The sequence below is a fragment of the Triturus cristatus genome, chromosome 7 (genome assembly GCF_964204655.1).
Source record: "Triturus cristatus chromosome 7, aTriCri1.1, whole genome shotgun sequence".
NCBI lineage: Eukaryota > Metazoa > Chordata > Amphibia > Caudata > Salamandridae > Triturus > Triturus cristatus.
In genome coordinates, this window is record NC_140590.1 from 1286946646 (window position 1) to 1286966749 (window position 20104).

Below are 20104 nucleotides of genomic sequence, written 5' to 3' on the forward strand. Positions count from 1 at the left end.
ACAGGATGTACAGGCGTTGGAGGCAAATCTCACGATAGATAAAATCACTGCGGCCATTAGAGGGCTCCAACCGGGAAAGGCACTGAGTCCCAATGGTATTCCCGTGGAACTATATAAGAGAGAGGCGGACACTTTGGTGCCACATCTGCTGAGGATGTACGAGGCCAGCCTAGAGGTAGGAACACTCCCTATAGACCAACGAGTGGCAACACTTATAGCGATCCCAAAACCAGGTAAGCCCCCACAGGAGTGCACCTCCTAACATCCAATTTCGCTCCTTAATGCGGAAGCTAAAGTACTTGCGAAGGTGCTGGCGGCTAGGCTACATCCCTATCTTACTACCCTGGTGCACCCCGACCAATCCAGCTTTATGCTGGGTAGGAACACAGCGATGAACCTCCAGAGACTTCATGGGGTGCTGGCTAGAATGCCCACTATTCAGGAGGAGGCGGTCATCCTCTCGCTGGATGCTAGTATGGCCTTCAATCGAGTAGAATGGCTCTTTCTGTTTGCGGTGCAACAACATTTTGGTTTCAGGCACAAATTTTGTGCCTGGATTCAACTATTGTACTCATAGCCACTGGTGCAGGTGGTAGTCAACGGGCGGCTCTCGGAGGACTTTCCCCTGGGGCGTGGGACCAGGCAGGGATGTTCCCTCTCTCCTCTCCTGTTTGCTTTGGTGCTCGAGCCGCTGGCGGCGTGGATAAGGAGGGATCCAGTAATACGCGGACTGAAGTGGGTGGAGGGATGGGAGGAGCGCATCTCCCTCTATGCAGATGACATCTTGCTGTACATAGCGAATCCCAGGCGATCCCTCTCTTGCTTGCTTGATATTTGCGAATCCTACGGAAAGGTCTCCGGTTATACCATTAATTGGGCGAAATCGGTGTTATATTTACTTAAGGGCCCTCCCCCATGCTTGCCCCGGGTTGTTGAAATACAGATCGCAGAAGATGGGTTGAAATACCTCAGCATACACTTTACGCCACACCCCATGCAATTATTTGAGCGTCATCTACTGCCTCCCTTGAAACAACTCCGTAGAGACGTAAAATGTTGGCACTCCCTGCCACTGACGCTCCTGGGGAGGGCAGCACTGTTCAAAATGATGGCCCTCCCCAGGTTTCTAAACGCTCTACAAAACACACCTACCCTGTCTCCGACTCCTACTTCAAGTCCATTGAGGTGGAGGTGGGCCACCTCCTGTGGGAGGGGAAGCCCCCAAGAATAGCAATGTGTAAGTTAATACGGGGTTGGTATGATGGCAGAATCGCCCTGCCCAAAATACACCTATACTATTGGGCCTCTCAGCTCATAGTAGTTAATCAATGGCTTCATGCTCCACAGGATGAACAGCCTTGGGTATGGACAGGCACACTCTTGGCACGGACGGACCCCTGGGCACCCTATACAATAAATCTCAGAAACATGTCCTGATCGGCCCAGCAGCACATACAGTACATGTCTGGTTTACGGTGCAGCGCGCGCTCGGTTGGGAGGGAGTGATAACATAGCACACGTCACTCTGGGACACCCCTAGGTTGTGCAAACTACGCGCAAGTAAGGGTTTCTCCCAATGGGACCTAATAGGCATATCTAGGGTTGGGGATCTGTGGAAAAAGGGGGGGGGGGTTCACCTTTGCCCAGCTACAGGCAACATACCAGATGGCAGGCACGGAGCAAAGCAGACACATGCAAATTAAACACGCACTGATGAGGGCCATACCCTGGGGAACTGACCTCCCAGAGTCCTCGCCGCTCGAGGATCGATTACTAACGGACTGTCTCATCAAAAAAGCAATTTCTCTAACATATCGTAAATTGTTTAATCATCAGAAAGATCCTACACATAACCTTAGAGAAAAATGGCAGACGGGGTGGTAGACATAGATGAACAGGATTGGCAGGAGGCGCTGGCGTATCCGCGGGAGGTGGCAATCCCCTCCAGACTAAAACTTGTGCAACTCAAAATATGGCACAGAACATACTACACCAGGACAACACTTCATAAAATAGAGAGGACTGATACACCGCTGTGTCTTCGAGGTTGTGGGCTGGCGGGCACTTTTTACCACACATTATGGGAAAGTCCCTACATTACACAATATTGGAGGGCTGTCATGGCCACGATCTCTCAAGTGTGTGGCTTCAGTGTTTTCCCTGAACCAAAGAGCTGCCTACTCAATGTGTGGGAGCCAACAGACCTTAATCACGCAGAGCAGGATTGGGCGACCCTAGGCATCAAACTGGACAAACTGAATATTGCTCAACATTGGGGGGTACAAACAATCCCATCTCACCAGCAGTGGTGTCATGACTTAGATAGTGCTATGGTAGCGGAGAAGGCAGTATTTCTTCATAGAGGGTGTCCCCGAAAATGGATGCGAGTGTGGGGGAAATGGAACGCATTTCGGGGGAACATATGCGCTCCTCCGCCTGCCGAATCCAATCCAGAACTGAGTGACTGACAAACACAGATGACGCTCATTAGGGGAGAATTTTATGTACAGTAAAGGCGTATCTCATGGGTGAGGTGAAGAAGCGAAAGTATATGTACATTGTTACCTCTGTGGCACTGCCCTATATAATGTATGAACTGCAACATATAAGTGATTGTAATCAGCTATGTTTGATGCAAATAATAATAATAATAAAGATTTTCACCCAAAAAAAAAAATAGTTTTACCTGGGGTGATTCAGATTCCCAAAGAGGGGGACACGGGGTGGGGCTAGTTTAACAAGGTCTAACGTACGAGCCCCGGAAGACTGTATGCAAAGAAGGTACAAAGTTCCTCAGAAACAAAAGAAGGGGAGGAGATACTCAAGGGCGAGGGTGGTCAAGGTAGTCCCACACCTACTAAAAGATAAGAACGGTGAAGTGTAAAGAAAAGTGGGGGGAATTCCCCTTTACGGAACTAGAGCTCTCACACACCCAGAAAGCTAGGTGTCATGCTTCATCATATGAGCCTGCCCCTCGTCAGGTCGGCGCTGCAATACCGGACTCCCAGACCGGGGCTCTTTAGCGGGGATCTTTTGTTCCTGCCGGTTGGTGCAGTGGGGGTGAGGGGCCTAGTGTGTGTAGATGTGAATGAAAGTGGATTAAAACAGGTCAGTTAGCCCTAACCATTATTTTATTCATAAGGTAAACCGCCTGATTAAAAATATAGAGAGTGGCAGTGTACTAGATGCAAAGTGTCTAGTCGTGTAGCTCTACTCTCAAAATCGACATGTTTCGTGCCTCTAAAGTCAGGATGATCTGGGCACTTCCTCAGGATCAAAGAAAACCTTTCTACACTACGTGGTCAAGTGTGCTCTATGTACCACGTTCACAGGTCAATGACCTATCCTGTCACTTAGAATTGCTAGCAACAGTCGAAGTGCCCAGATCCTCCAGCCTGGTAAACTTGGTGCTAGGTGCACACTCCTCTGAGTGATGAACAGGAACTTGCAGTCTCAAAAAATAGTGTTGGGAAGGGAAAGTCCTCTGCATGGTAATAGATGTGCAGCCCTGCTCCGAGTGCCCCACTGTACTGATGTCTGGAACCCTAATGCTGATTTTTGGTTGTCCTAGGCAAACATGAAGCATGCATGTGCCATAACATAGGCCTGTCTCATGAATTGTGGTCTTGTTGAACCGGGAGGGGGACCGAAAGCACTACCATCATAGTAGTGGAAGGTTACTGCCTTCACCAGCAGTTAGCAGCACAAGCGTGGTGGTGCCAGAATACCATGTAGTGATCAGTAGGAGTGAACAGGTCCTTTTTAACCTGTGTCAGTGGAGTAAAAGCCAGGAAGTGTTGGTGCTATAGCCAATTTCTTCCAAGGCTTTGGAGGACAAATGGTGTGGGCCCTACAATGAAGTGTGGAAGGTTTGTGAGATAAACCACTTGTTGGACACAGGTGCCACAAGGGTACCCAAGAGTATATTCCATGTGAACGGGCTGAAGCCTTACCTCCAGTGAGATTACACAATGAATGTCATGGCTGTAGCCGAGGAAGTAGAGGAAAACAGCGAGCCTCTTCTTGAATTGCCACATAGAGACATGAAGGATGGCACTGTGGAAGGGGTACCATTTGCTTATTTCAGCAACTGGTCCCCACTGGTTCTACCCCCCACTTTGGGTGGGAGACCCGGTGGGAAAAACAAAGTGAGGAAGAGAGGTGTGCCCACCTCTGCCAACTCCACCCCTAGGGTGGGGGAGGCGAGGTGAAGCACAACCTTGAGTCCCCATCATCTTGAGGAAGGGGGGACCCAGCCAACCAGGGACAGGCTCCTGACCCCTCCCACTGGAGAGTGGCAGAATAGGGGGTGTACCCACCCCAGGGAAGGGACCCATTGGTCCCTGCCCTTTACCTACCTGTGATGCCCCTAAATGTAGTATGTAGGGGCACCCTGAACGTTCCTTCCACAGATCCAGCAACCACAAGAAAATAAGAAGAAGGACGAGAAGCCGCGCTGAGCTAACAAGAGGACGACGCCCACTGACTTGGCCCTAGCCCCAGAGGCCTGTCTCCCCTCGAACCTGTTCCTGGAAAAACCCCGGCGTGTCCAGCGGTCAGCAACCTCAAAAACCCTGGAGGACCTGCCTGCATTCACTTTCCAAGCTGTTTCTCCTGTGAACACCGGACGTGTTTGAACTGCAGCTTCTGGTGCCAGCCAGAAACCGCGAATCCAGCCCACTCTGCACCCACCAAGCCCGGCGGGTGCAGAGTGGGAAAACACCATGAGGAGGTCCCCCCGGCAATCCTGACCCGAGATCCGGCGACCCCTGACCTGCCTCAAGCCTCCTGACAACGCCTGCAGCCGCAATCCAGAGGACCCCCCCTACCGCGACCAGAACGGGTAAGAAAACCTGATGTCACAAGGCACCCCTGCACCCAACGCCCCAAAGTCTTGTGTGCCCAACCCAGCAGTGCCTAACCAACCCTCTACATCCCAACTTACCCCTCTAAGTGGTGGTCATTCCTGGAAGATTTTTTTTCCCCGAGCCTGCAGTGTTTCTTTGTCCTGGAGAATCTCCATTGAAACAGGGCACCCGACCTCAAAACAGAACCCTGAACCCGGCTGCCCTAGTGCCGCTGGGGGTGCAACAACAGTGCATCACTGACCCTGGGAGACTCCTGAGTCTAACCCCAGAACCCTAACTCCAAAGACCAATTACCTACCTGGAAACCAATAACCTCTTTATCCTCATACAATAACATTGACACTTTTTCTTTCAAAAAGTTTTTGTGTCGACTTTTGAAAACTACAAATATTCCTTAAAAATCAGCCGAATAACCAATACGCATTTTCTCAACTGTTTTCAGGAAATGTCCCAGTGCTGAATCTAGGTATCCAGCACTGAGTAAGAAAAAGTATCGTTAACACAACTTTTGAAATGCAATAATAAATAATCTTTAGAAATCGTACCTCTAACTAAAAAGCATTTACTCACCAGTTTTCAGGAAATGTCTCAGGGCTGAATCTAGGATCCAACCCTGTGCTAGTAAAAGTAATCTGAAAAGTAATTAACTGCATTTTACTTAATAAGCCCATTCATTTGAATGTACTATACCTGCAATGTGTTGCAAACTGCTTACTTAAAACTGTAACCAAAAGCAGTACAAGTTACACTGCAATTATGAACTGTGTTCATACAAGTAATTTACTACTGAAAATTATTTTTTATGCTTACCTACCAGGCTTGCTTAGTTCTAGAAAAAAACAACAGTATATTTTTTATACAAAACAATTGACCTAGAGTTCAGTTCTTGAGTGTGTGAATTAATTTGCTGACTGAGTGTGTACATCAAATGCTTAACACTGTCCTCTGATACTGCCTTACTGCTCGACCAAGCTACCACATTAGAGAGTAAGGTTCTATCTAACTTTAACCTCTGCCAAACCTCTGGAGACCCTTGGACTCTATACACACTGTACCTCACTTTGGTGCAGTATATATAGAGCCAGTTTCTTACATTGGTGGATCAGCTGTAGGATACAAACTTGCATTTGTTGGACTACTTGGTTACTATCTGATCACAGGAGAACTCTTAAACTGCCTTTAGAATTCTGATTTTTCAAAATGGCATTTTTTTCCAAACTACTAAAAGTCTTGTTAGGGCCTTGCTTAAGTCCCTTTAGAATTTTAGAAAATAAAATGTCACTATTGTCACGAGTAGAGGGGTTAGAACTTTTTGTTAGAATGTCTCAAAAACAGAACCCAGCTATTAGTGAAGATAACCAAGAGGGCATGGTTGAGGAGCTCAACCTCACCCTTACCTTCACTTGTCTTTCACGCAGTTAAGGTCCTTATGTAAAATTAAATATATACCAATGGGCCAGCATCCAACCAAACAAGGGCTCCAGGAGCTCCTGGCTGAGTATGCACAGGCCCACCCATCTGAAAATGGTGATGACCAGTCAGATGAGGAAAGGGATGAGGAGACAGGGCTGGTAACCCACCCCCAAAAATCCCGAGGGAGGAAAGGGTCTCCAGACCCTTAACTCCAAGAATCAACCCCTGGGGACCTAGAGGCCACACAGGTGGTACAGGTTCCTGTGAGGACATTGAGGACAGCCTCAATGAAGAGGACTGCCTTTTAGCCAGGCTGGCCAAAAGATTGGATCTGGAGTCCAGACTCCTGGCTCTAGAAAAAGAAAGGAAAGAGATGGGGTTAGCACCCATCAATGGTGGCAGCAATGCAAATAACAAGGATAAAGAACAATCTTATGATCCTAAAATCCCCAAAGGGATTGTCCCTAAATTTGAGGAGGGTGATGACATCACCAAATGGTTCACAGCCTTTGAGAGGGCTTGTGACATGAGAAAGGTGAAGAAGCCAGTCTGGGGGGCACTCCTGTGGGAACTGTTCTCTGGTAACTGCAGAGACAGGCTTCTGACCCTCTCTGGGACAGATGCAGGGTCCTATGACCTCATGAAGCGAACTCTGATTGAGGGATTTGGACCCACCACTGAGGAGTACAGAATTAGATTCAGGGGGGTCACAAAACCCAGAACCCGTCCTGGATTGATTTTGTAGACTACTCAGTAAAGACACTGGATGGTTGGTTAACTGGACACAATGAGCATGACTTTACTGGACTTTACAATTTGTTTATGAAGGAACGTATATTAAGTAATTGAACTAATGAAAAGTTACATCATCATTTGGTAGACCTAGGTCTAATTTCTCCCCAAGAATTGGGATAGAAGGCAGACCACTGGGTCAAGACTAGGATGACAAGGACAACCACTGGGGGTGACCAGAAGAAAGTGGTTACAAAAGCTCCCCAGGGAAAAGGTGGTGAGAATCCCCAAGATAAAAAGTCTGAGTCTTACAAAGGGCCCCAAAAACCTGCACAGGGGGGTGGGTCCCAAACTCGTCCCTATGTGCCACAGCCCTATCGGGGGAAGAACTTTGATCCTTCAAAGGCCTGGTGTAACAACTGTAAGAAGTTGGGACACTTAACTGTAGGCAATTCTTGCCCTCACAACAAGACCCCTAGTTCAACAAGTACAGCTACATCTGGGGTAGCACGTCTACAGATGGGATCAACAGTGTGCCCAGAGCAAATCAGGATGCACACTGAAGCAGTTCTAGTTTCAGAGGGGGAAGTTGAGTTTGCCACTGTAGCTGTGTGGCCACCCAACTTAAAGAAATACTTACAGCACCCTTGGATCAATGGAACTAGGATAGAAGTTCTGAGGGATACAGATGCCAATTTCACTATGGTGAGAGACACACTGGTTTACCCTGAGCAATATTTGATTGGGCGTACTTACCAAGTCACCAATGCTGACAGTGTTACCACTAATCATGCAATGGCTATGGTGACATTAGACTGGGGGGTGGGGGTGTTACTGGCCTGAAACACGTAGTGGTCTCTCCAAAGCTGCCAGCTGCATGTCTGCTTGGCAATGACCTGGAAACATCAGCCTGGGCTGAGGTTGAACTAAAAACCCATGCAGCAATGATGGATATCCCTGAATTGGTGTGTGTAAAAACAAGAGCACAGAGCAAAAGGCAGGGTGAACAAGGGTTAGAGCCTGAAAGAATGGCCCAACCTACCAAGAGAAAAGGTAAGAAGACTGGGGAACCAGCTTCTGTTCAGCAACAATATCAGGACCCCTCTCCTCAGGGAGAGGACTTGGACACCCCAGAGGGAACTGAGCCCATGGAGCTTGACCCTTACCAGGTTGAATTCTTGAACCCAGGGGGACCCTCTAGGGAAGAGCTGTGCCAGGGTCAGCAAGACTGTCCCACTCTTGAAAGCCTGAGGCAGCAAGCTGTTTCAGAAGCAAAGGGAGATGTCAGTGGTACCCACAGAATTTATTGGGAAGAGAGATTGCTGTACACTGAGGCAAGAAACCCCAATGCTGTAGCCACCAGGAGGGTGGTAGAGCCACAGAAGTACAGGGAGTTCCTCCTAACTTTAGCTCATGACATCCCCCTAGCTGGACATCTGGGCCAAACCAATACTTGGGAAAGGCTAGTTAGCCACTTTTACTGGCCCCAGATGCACCAAAAGGTGAAGGAGTTTGTCAGTTCCTGTGTTACCTGTCAAGCCAGTGGCAAAACAGGTGGCCACCCTAAGGCCCCCCTGATACCACTACCTGTGGTGGGGGTTCCCTTTGAAAGGGTAGGTGTGGACATAATGGGTCCACTTGCACCTCCCACAGCCTCAGGGAACAAATTCATTCTAGTGGTAGTGGATCATGCTACTAGGTACCCTGAAGCAATTCCACTTAGGACTACTACAGCTCCTGCAGTAGCCAAGGCCCTCTTTGGTGTCATCATCAGGGTAGGGTTTCCTACGGAGGTGGTTTCAGACAGAGGTTCTAAATTCATGTCTGCTTACCTAAAACACATGTTGAAGGAGTGTGGAGTGCAGTACAAGTTTACTACACCATATCACCTACAAACCAATGGCCTTGTTGAGAGATTCAACAAGACATTGAAAGGCATGATCATGGGACTACCTGAAAAGCTCAAGAAGAGATGGGATGTCCTTTTGCCATGCCTGCTTTTCGCTTACAGAGAAGTGCCACAGAAGTTAGTAGGGTTTTCCCCCTTTGAACTTCTGTTTGGTCATCCTGTGAGGGGACCACTCTGTCTTGTGAAAGAGGGTTGGGAGAGTCTCTCCAAGAACCCAAACAAGATATTGTGGACTATGTGCTTGGCCTAAGGTTCAGAATGGCTGAGTACATGGAAAAGGCATCCAAGAATCTTGAGGCCAGCCAGGAGCTTCGGAAGCACTGGTGTGACCAAAACGCTGCACTGGTTGAATTTCAACCTGGGCAACAGGTGTGGGTTTTGGAGCCAGTGGCACCAAGGGCACTCCAAGATAGATGGAGTGAACCTTACCCTATCCTAGAGAAAAAGAGTGAGGTCACCTACTTAGATTACCTGGGCATAAGCAGGACACCCAAAAGGGTTATCCATGTGAATTACCTCCAGCTCTACAATGCCAGGGCTGACATCACCATGCTGATGGTGACTGATGGGGACCAGGAAGCAGAGAGTGAACCTCTCCCTGATCTCCTCTCCTACAGCCCAAAAGATGGGTCAGTAGATGTAGTTGACTTTTCAGACACCCTCTCTGCCCAACAGCAGACTGACTGCAAACAAGTCTTGCAACAGTATGCTAAGCTCTTTTCCCTGACCCCTGGTCTGACAAACTGATGTACCCATGATGTGAACACTGGTGACAGTGCACCTGTCAAGAACAAGATCTATCGACAGTCAGACCAAGTCAAGGAAAGCATCAAAGCTGAAGTCAGCAAGATGCTGGAGTTAGGGGTTTTTGAACTCTCTGAGAGCCCCTGGGCCAGCCCAGTGGTTCTGGTCCCCAAACCTCATCCAAAGGGTGGAAAGAGAGAAATGAGGTTCTGTGTGGATTATAGAGTACTCAACTCTGTCAACAAGACAGATGCTCACCCTATCCCAAGAGCAGATGAGTTGATAGACAAATTAGGGGCAGCCAAATTTCTAAGTACCTTTGACTTAACTGCAGGGTAGTAGCAGATTGGCATGGCCCCAGAAGCAAAAGAGAAAACAGAATTCTCCACACCTGATGGGCACTATCAGTTCACTGTTATGCCCTTTGGTTTAAAGAATGCCTCTGCCACCTCCCAGAGGTTGGTGAATCAAGTCCTTGCTGGGTTGGAGTCCTTTAGTGCAGCTTTTCTTGATGATATTGATGTCTTTAGTTCCACCTGGCAGGATCACCTGATTCACCTTGGGAAGGTTTTAAAAGCCCTGCAAACTGCATGCCTAACTATCAAGGCATCCAAATGCCAGATAGGGCAGGGCACTGTGGTGTACTTGGGCACCTTGTTGGTGGAGGCCAGGTACAGCCGTTACAGCCCAAGATCCAGGCCATCCTGGACTGGGCAGCTCCAACAACCCAGACCCAAGTCAGGGCATTCCTTGGCTTGACTGGGTACTACAGGAGGTTTGTGAAGGGATATGGGTCCATTGTGACTCCCCTCACAGAACTCACCTCCAAGGAAATGCCCAAGAAGGCTTTTGATACCCTGAAAGAAGCAATGTGCTAAGCACCAATTCTAAAAGCTCCAGATTATGCCAAGCAGTTCATATTGCAGACTGATGCCTCTGAGCTAGGGATAGGAGTGGTCCTATCCCAGACCAATGATGAAGGCCAAGACCAACCTGTTGCTTTTATAAGCAGAAGGCTTCTCCCCAGGGAGCAGCATTGGAGTGCCATTGAGAGGGAGGCCTTTGCTGTGGTTTGGTCCCTGAAGAAGTTGAGGCCCTAATTGTTTGGTACTCACTTCCTAGTTCAAACTGACCACAGACCTCTCAGATGGCTAATGCAAATGAAAGGAGAAAATCCTAAACTGTTGAGGTGGTCCATCTCCCTAGAGTGAATGGACTTAAATGGAACACACACCTCGGACTGCCCATGCCAATGCAGATGGACTTTCCAGGTTCTTCCACTTAGACAATGAAGACTCTCTAGGGCAGGGTTAGTCTCATCATCTTTCATTTAGGGGGGGTTGTGTGAGAAAGTACCCTCTTTCTTGCATGGTATGCCCCCACTTTTTGCTGAATTGCGGATGTGCTTTGACTGAGTATGCCCTGGGCTCCTGCCAATCAGGTACCCAGGGCCTTCCCTAAAACTGCATGGAAGCCTAAACCCAATTGGCATCTCTGGCCACATGTCAGACCCTGGTAAATGGTACCATAGGTACCCAGGGCACTGTGACCAGAGGAGGCCCCTAAGGGCTGCAGCACCTATTGTGCCACCCTTAGAGGCCCTGTACCCTGACACACAAACACTGCCTTTGCAGGCTGAGTGTCTCGGTTCACAACAAAACAAAGAGTCGACATGGCACACATCCCTGTGTACCATGCCCACAAACCACTGCCCTGGCATACATCAGTCACCCCACTAGCTGGGTGCTCTATGCCAGTGGTGAGGGTACAGGTGCATGAGCCCTGTACCCCTACAGTGCCCAAGTCCATTCCTGGGCCCTGTAAGTGAAGTGTTGCCATTAAGAGTATATGGTGCTGGGAGTTTGTAATTGCGAACTCCACAGCACCATAATGGCTACACTGAAGACTGAGAAGTTTAGTATCAAACTTCTCAGCACATTAAACCCACACTGATGCCAGTGTGGGATTTAATGTAAAATGCACGACAGAGGGCATCTTAGAGATGTCCCCTAAAACTCGACCACCTCCCAGTGACCTGACTGAGTGGCTGCCTAGGCTGCCACCACCAGACATGTTTCTGGACCCCTGGATCAAGAGCTTGCTGCTCTCGGGGGCCTGAAACAATGCACATCCTGGGACGAGGTGCCAAGCCTCTTCCCCCTGGATGGGCAGGGTTCACGAAGGAGAAGCTTCAAAGGCATGCCGCCTTTGTGAGCCTCTCCAGACCATTTGCTGCTTTCAGCAACGGGTCCCCACTGGTTCTACCCCCCACTATTGGCGGGAGACCCGGCGGGAAAAACAAAGTGAGGAAGAGAGGTGTGCCCACCTCTGCCAACTCCACCCCTAGGGTGGGGGAGGCGAGGTGAAGCACAATCTCGAGTCCCCGCCATCTTGAGGATGGGGGGACCCAGCCAACCAGGGACAGGCTCCTGCCCCCCTCCCACTGGAGAGTGGCAGAATAGGGGGTGTACCCACCCCAAGGAAAGGAACCATTGGTCCCTGCCCTTTATCTACCTGTAACACCCCTAAATTTCGTATTTAGGGGCACCCTGAACCTTCCTTCCTCAGATCCAGCAACCACAAGAAAAGAAGAAGAAGAAGAAGGACGAGAAGCCGCACAGAGCTAACAAGAAGACGACGCCCACTGACTTGGCCCCAGCCCTACAGGCATGTCTCCCCTCGAACCTGGTCCTGCAAAAACCCCGGTGTGGCCAGCGGTCAGCAACCTCAAAAACCCCGGAGGACCTGCCTGCATTCACTTTCCAAGCTGTTTCTTCCGTGAACACCGGACGTGTTTGAACTGCAGCTTCTGGTGCCAGCCAGAAACCGCGATTCCAGCCCACTCTGCACCCGCCGAGCCCGGCCTGAGCTTATGTGGAAAAACACCACGAGGAGGTCCCCGGCGATCCTGATCCGAGGTCCGGCGACCCCTGACCTGCCTCAAGCTTCCTGACAACGCCTGCAGCTTCAATCCAGAGGACCCCCCCCTACCGGGACCAGAGCGGGTAAGAAAATCCGACGTCCCAAGGCATCCCTACACCCGACGTCCCACAGCCTTGTGTGCCCAACCCGGGGCTGCCTAAACAACCCTCTACATCCCAACTTACCCTCGAAGCGGTGGTCACTCCTGGAAGATCCTCGTCCCCGAGCCTGCAGTGTTTCTTTCTACTGGAGAATCTCCATTGAAATCAACAGGGCACCCGACCTCAAAACAGCACCCTGAACCCGGCTGCCCTAGTGCCGCTGAGGGTGCCCCTTTTGTGCTAACCTGGTCCCCAACTTGCCCGGAGCTTAACCCTAGGAGCTTTGCTTCCACAACCCCGTGGCCTGCTTGCCAGCAGCCACCAACCGGAGTCCCCCTATCCTCCATAGGATAACATTGGGCCTCAACACTATGCACCCGTCCGCCCTAGTGCCACTCGGGGTGCAACAACAGTGCATCACTGACCCTGGGAGACCCCTGAGTCTAACCCCAGAACCCTAACTCCAAAGACTGATTACCTACCTGGAAACCGATATCCTCTATTTCCTCATAGAATAACATTGACACTTTTTCTCCCAAAAAGTTTTCGTGTCAACTTTTGAAAACTACAAATATTCCTTAAGAATCAGCCGAATAATCAAAACGCATTTTCTCAACTGTTTTCAGGAAATGTCCCAGTGCTGAATCTAGGTAGTCAGCACTGACTAAGACAAAGTATTGTTAACATAACTTACCTACTAAATGAATTTCCTCCCATAGGATAACATCGGTGATTCTTTGTGAAAAACTTTCGAAGTGTCAACTTTTGAAATGCAATAATATTCTTTAAAAATCGTACCTTTAACTAAAACGCATTTATTCACCTGTTTTCAGGAAATGTCCCAGGGCTGAATCTAGGATCCAACCCTGTGCTAGTAAAAGTAATCTGAAAAGTAATTAAATGCATTTTACTTAAAAAGCCCATTCATTTGAATGTACTATAGCTGCAATGTGTTGCAAACTGCTTACTTAAAACTGTAACCAAACCCAATACAAGTTACGCTGCAATTTTGAACTCTGTTCATACAATTAATTTACTACTGAAACATATTTTTTATGCTTACCTGTACCAGGCTTGCTTGGTTCTAGAAATAAAACAACAGTATATTTGTTATACAAAACAATTGGCCTAAAGTTCAGTTCTTGAGTGTGTGAATTCATTTGCTGACTGAGTGTGTACATCAAATGCTTAACCACTTTAGAGAGTAAGATTCTATCTGACTTTAACCTCTGCCAAACCTCTGGAGACCCTTGGACTCTATACACACTGTACCTCACTTTGGTGCAGTATATATATAGCCAGTTTCTTACAGTGTGTCCTCATGTAACATAACTGGTGCTATGTAAAGCGATCTGATACCCGATTTGGGTCAAGTTTGCGCTATATAAAACTCTGCAAAAAACAAAAACAAACATAGACTTGGGTGACAGTCTTCCAATAAAGAACAGACTGTCTGACCAGTTATGGGATGCATTAAGCTCGAAGTTGAGATAGGGAGTGCATCAGTTCAAGGCGATGCTCTCTGGGTTGAAGAGTTCTCCTGCCACGTTTTTTTAGCATCTGGTGAACCATGTTCTCCCAGGGCTGGAAGAGTTCTGTGTGGCATACCTGGATGACATTGTAGTGTTCGACAATTCATGGCAGAACCACCCGAGACAACTAGGACAGATGTTGACGAGGATACAAGAGGCAAAACTGACCATCAAGGCAGCCAATTGTCAGGTGGGGCAGTCCTCTATAGTCTACCTTGGGCATAAGGTGAGGAACTGGGAGATTAGCCTGTTGGATGTATGTATGTATGTATTTTACATTTGTAGAGCGCACTGTAACCCTACTGGCATCCTGGCGCTAAGACACCGCAAAAAGATTAAACACAACTGCGGACTAAGTCGAACAGCTGGTTACGCTCTAGGGAATAGCCAGGTCTTAACTTTCTGGCGGAACAGCAACAAGTCCTGTATCTGTCTCAACTCCAATGGAAGACTATTCCACAGGCGCGCAGCTGCAAAGCTAAATGCTCGTCCCCCCATGGTAGATCTTTTTATCTTTGGGATCCTTGCCAAATTAGCTGCCGAGGAGCGCAGGCTGCGCGCAGGTATATACCAGCTAAACCTACGTTGCAGCGGTCTGGGTCCGAGCCCGTGAAGAGCTTTAAAAGCAGTACACAAGGACTTGAACAGTATCCTTTGTCTCACCGGGAGCCAATGCAGCTCCGCTAATGCCTGAGAGGTTGATGATCTACGTGTTCTCATTAGGACAAGCTTTGCTGCTGCTGCCTGAAAGCTCTGGAGCCGCAAAACCAAGTAGCCAGGAGACTCAAGCAATAAAGCATTGCAGTAATCCAGGCGGCTGAGAACAACACACCTGACCACTGTACCTCTTACCTTAGGGGGTAAAAGTGGTAACACCCTCCGTAGGCCTCTAATAATCAAGTGGCAATTCGTAACTACTTTATTTACATACGATTCCAAGTTAAGCTTCTCATTAAAGCTAACCCCCAAATTATGCACTGTCTTCACAGGTACCAGAGGTACATCCGTAGGGAACAGCCAAAAATTAGATGGTAGAGCCATCAGCACTTTGCCCACTCCACAGTGCAAGATTTCTGTTTTGGCATTACTAAATTGCAAAGCATTGTTCCTCAACCAAAACACCATTTCAGTCATACACTTATGGAATATTTCTTGGGAGTCCGCCTGGTCACCCTCCAAGGATACAATCAATTGCGTATCATCAGCATAGTTAACCACACTTATGTTATTAGCTTTAATAAATTCCACCAATGGCCGCATATAGACATTAAATAAAATAGGGCTAATTGAGGACCCCTGAGGGACCCCATGCTCATTGGGAGTAAAAGCTGATTGAAACGTAGGCAAGAACACAGCCTGCCGTCTACCTAGCACGTAAGAGTGAAACCATTGCAGAGCCAAATTAGTCACTCCCACCTCCTCTAACCTTAGCAATAAAATGTCTTGGTTAACCGTATCGAATGCGGCTGACAGATCCAACAGTATCAACGTGGCAGATTGTCCCCTGTCCGCTCGCATCCGAAGTTCATCCAGCACGGTGACCAAAGCGGTCTCCGTCCCATGACCGGGTCGGAAACCAAATTGATCTTCCTCCAACTTATTATTACCTTCCAGGAAACCAGAGAGCGCCTGGCTCACCAAGCGCTCCACTATCTTTACTGGATATGGCAAGAGGGAAATAGGTCTGTAATTCCCGTAACAAGTAGGGTCCAGTGAAGATTTCTTTAACAGAGGTGAAACCATCGCTTCCTTCCAGCAGGACGGAACCACTCCACTACTAAGTGATTGGGTACACATCTGGTAAAGCTGTGGAAAGATCTCAGGACCCAGCTCTTTCCAGAATTTCTGAGGAATGGGATCCAAAGGCGAACCAGAAGACACTCCCTTCGCCACCCTAACAAACTCTTCCTCTGTAGGAAGGGCCCAGTGGTCAAGGGATGTCCCTAACGTCGATAGCTTTGTCCCAGTGACCCTACCTCGTAAAAAGTTGTCTGGCACTGGGTCTTCATCTACACCAGTACCGCGCAGGGTATCTGGCTTCAAGCCTTCGATAATTCCTTTAATCAGATCCTGAAAGAAAACTGCTAGGCCGTCACATAACTCTTGCGACGGAGTGACCTTATTACTAACACAACCCGGATTAGCAATATCTCTCAGAATATTAAAAACACATTTAACACTATTTGGTGCTTTTAATATAAGATCCGCAAAATAAGTCGCCTTAATGGCCACTATGGCTTTTTTATACCTGGCTAAACAATCCTTCCAAATAACTTTATCGTCATCCTGTAATGCCTTCTCCATTGTCTTTCAGCGCGTTTACATTGCACCTTACAGCTCCTTAATTCCTCCGTGTACCACGGGGCAGAGGGTTTCCCCCGTTTCTTGATCTTCTTCAAAGGGGAATGCAACTCAGTTATATCGGTCAAATGCCTACAAAGAGCCAAATAATTCTCATCTACCGACTTCCCGGGATCAAAAAGGGAGTCAAGACCAAAGAGCGGAGCCATTTGAGCTTTCCTCAATAAGGCCTTCCAATCCCTACCCAGAGCACACCTTTCCTCCCGGGCAGAAGGCCTAGTTCTATGGACATGAGTCACACGGAATTTAACCAGATGGTGATCAGTCCATCCCACTGGTAGAATTCCGTCCATGTTGACCAAGTTGTCCCCAGAAAATACCAGATCTAACACATGTCCTGCAGTGTGAGTTGCCTCCAAGACCAATTGCGACAGATTCAGGTTAGCACAAGATTGAATAAAATTATTATAAACTGTCACCATCTTCTCATTAGGCCAGAGGTTAAAATCTCCTAATATCAATAATCTATGGTGAGTAAGAGACAAATTACTAATCACATCAAGTTGCTGCTGCTGTGATTGAGCACACACTGCACCTGGGGGGCGATAGCAGACCATGCCAGTCAGGATATGCCCTGACCTATCTTTCAAAGAGGAACCTAAGGTTTCAAAATGCGTGATCTCGTCTATGTCCAGAGGAGCGAAATCCCAGGAATCTTTATATATGATCCCGGTTCCGCCCCCTCTGCCGCTGGATCTCGGTTTATGAAAAGCTTTAAATCCCACAAGGCATGCTAACCCTAGCTCAAGGTCCAGTCCCAACTCAGTCCAGGTCTCTGTCATAAACAAGACGTCCGAATTATACATTTCAATTAACAATTGAATTTCAATAGCATGTTTAGGGAGTGACCTTACATTAAGGAGGCCACAATTCAAGACATCCACCTGTAATGCTTCAAGACCTTTTCCCGCCGAATGACTTAAAACTGATTCACCAGATACAGTACTTCGCTTACCTATATCGTACAGCTGTTCCCTAGTGTAGCAATCTCTAAAATCGGCATAGTGCCTGGCGCTGTGCGCAAACGGTGCGCGGACGGGCGCAGACGGGTTTCCTTAGGCGCGCCTTCGGCACGCCGCCGGTGCGCCCGCTGCGCGTGTCCGCTGTGCGGTCGCTCCAGTGTAGCGTAATATAGGCACCACAAAGTTGAACACTAGAGCGCTAACCCCCTCGGCACGACGGAAAAGCTCAGCCGAGCAGGTCGCCCAGGTAGGGAAAGCAAATTTATTTAAAAAGTGCTATCGTTTTTAAAACAATAAAATGCTAACAGTGGAGCTAAAAGCAGCCAGCTACCACTGTTAGGGCCTTATGTGGGTGGCCTGGCATTTACCACTTCATAAATACCGAATCATACCGATTCGGTATTTATGAAGTGGTAAATGCTATGTAGGTATTCATTCGGTAAAAATTACCGAATCGTAGAAATTCGGTAATTACCGAATCGGTATTTACCGATTCGGTAATGAGGCATACCTTCCCATTGATTGAATCAATGGGAAGGTATGCCTCATTACCGAATCGGTAAATACCGATTCGGTAATGGGGGGAGCACAATCAAGGGTGGCAGGGTGTCACATTGACACCCTGTTGCACCCCTGATTCCTGCATGTGTGCACATGTGGCACACATACATGCCCTAAGGGCATGTATGTCTGCCACATTGCACACTTCTAAGCGCTTGAAAATGCTTTTACAGAGCCATTCTTCATTTACCACCAACTATTAGTTGGTGGTAAATACCGACTCCACACGACACCCACACACTCCCCCTTCGGTAATTTACCGAATCGGTAAAATTACCGATTCGGTAATTTTACCGATTCGGTAAATTACCGAATCCTGTAATGTGCCCCCTACATTGCAAAAGCCTAAATACCGGTCGGTAACGGTATAATTACCGAAAATCGGCCGTTACCGACCGGTATTGGGCTACCTACATGAGGCCCTTAGTGTGCAAAATCCACAATTGTCACAATACAGTACAATACAGTCCCTGCGCTGAACGCACCGAACCCAGCCCCCAAGCGTCACTTTTTGCTTTGTCTAATGGAGCGCGGTCGCTCCAGTGTAGCGTAATATAGGCGCCACAAAGTTGAACACTAGAGCGCTAACCCCCTCGGCGCGACGGAAAAGCTCAGCCGAGCAGGTCGCCCAGGTAGGGAAAGCAAATTTATTTAAAAAGTGCTATTGTTTTTAAAACAATAAAATGCTAACAGTGGAGCTAAAAGCAGCCAGCTACCACTGTTAGTGTGCAAAATCCACAATTGTCACAATACAGTACAATACAGTCCCTGCGCTGAACGCACCGAACCCACCCCAAGCGTCACTTTTTGCTTTGTCTAATGGAGCGGGGTCGCTCCAGTGTAGCGTAATATAGGCGCCACAAAGTTGAACACTAGAGCGCAAACCCCTCGGCGTGACGGAAAAGGTCAGCCGAGCAGGTCGCCCAGGTAGGGAAAGCAAATTTATTTAAAAAGTTCTATTGTTTTTAAAACAATAAAATGCTAACAGTGGAGCTAAAAGCAGCCAGTCACCACTGTTAGTGTGCAAAATCAACAATTGTCACAATACAGTCCCTGCGCTGAACGCACCGAACCCAGCCCCCAAGCGTCGCTTTTTGCTTTGTCTAATCAAAGATTCAGTCTGCGATGGAGTGGGAAGTTCCTATTACCCAGACTGTAGTGAGGGACTTTTTAGGACCAACTTGGTATTATAGGAACTTTAGGGCACGCTATGGGAGTATAGGTGCCACATTCACTACTTTGCCATCTAGGAAGCAGCACAGGAAAGTGGTATGGACTGAGGAGTGTAAGAAAGCATTTGAAAAACTGAAGTAGGCGCTGTGCACTGCACCAGTACTGAAAGCATCTGACTATAGTCAGCCTTTCATTGTACAGATGGATACCTCCTATAAAGGAGTTGGAGTGGTGTTAGCTCAACTGGATGACATAGGTAATCCTTGTCTGGTAGCCTTTATTAGTATCAGATTACTACCAAGGGAACAGAACTGGATGACTATTGTGGAGTGATCTGCCAGTGTGCGCCTTGCTGTTAGTTCTGCTCTTATTTCTTTGGCACTAAATGTGTGGTACACATGAATCATAAGCCCCTTAAATGGTTGATGTCTATGAATGGAGAGAATCCCAAGTTGTTGAGATGGTCTGTTTTTTACAAGGGTTAGACTTTGTGGTGTAGCACAGAGCTGGATTGAGCCACAGGACTGCTTACAGACTTTCCCACCAGTTTTACCAATCTGACCACCCAACCTCTCGCTCTCTGTCTTGTGTGCCTGGGAAGGGTGAAATACAAGGATAGTGCAGTAGTGTGTAGTGCATCCATGGTGTATGTATGTACTGGAGATGCATGTGACTGAGAGTGGTACAGTACCTGAAGGATGTAGTGCTGTGCAGTGTTTGTAGGATAAGTGCATGTGCGCGGTGTACGTCTACCTGTAAAAGACACAATACATGAAGAATGCAGTGAATGCAGGATAAGTGCATGTGCTGGGTGCATGTGTTCCGC

At 48.1% G+C, this 20104-nt stretch overlaps 1 protein-coding gene across 3 annotated transcripts in view; it reads right to left on the minus strand.

Moving 5' to 3' along the window:
* LOC146811897 (sulfotransferase 1 family member D1-like) overlaps positions 1-20104 on the minus strand; it is a 339819-nt gene that overhangs the window by 311202 nt on the left and 8513 nt on the right. Inside the window, exon 1 of one of the 3 annotated variants that reach the window (XM_085618862.1) lies at positions 13753-13769. The exons of the other annotated variants lie outside the window; for them this stretch is intronic. The gene's annotated coding sequence lies outside the window, so the exon portion shown is untranslated. Of the gene's footprint in view, positions 1-13752; positions 13770-20104 lie in introns of those variants that run through there. 3 annotated transcript variants of the gene reach the window in all.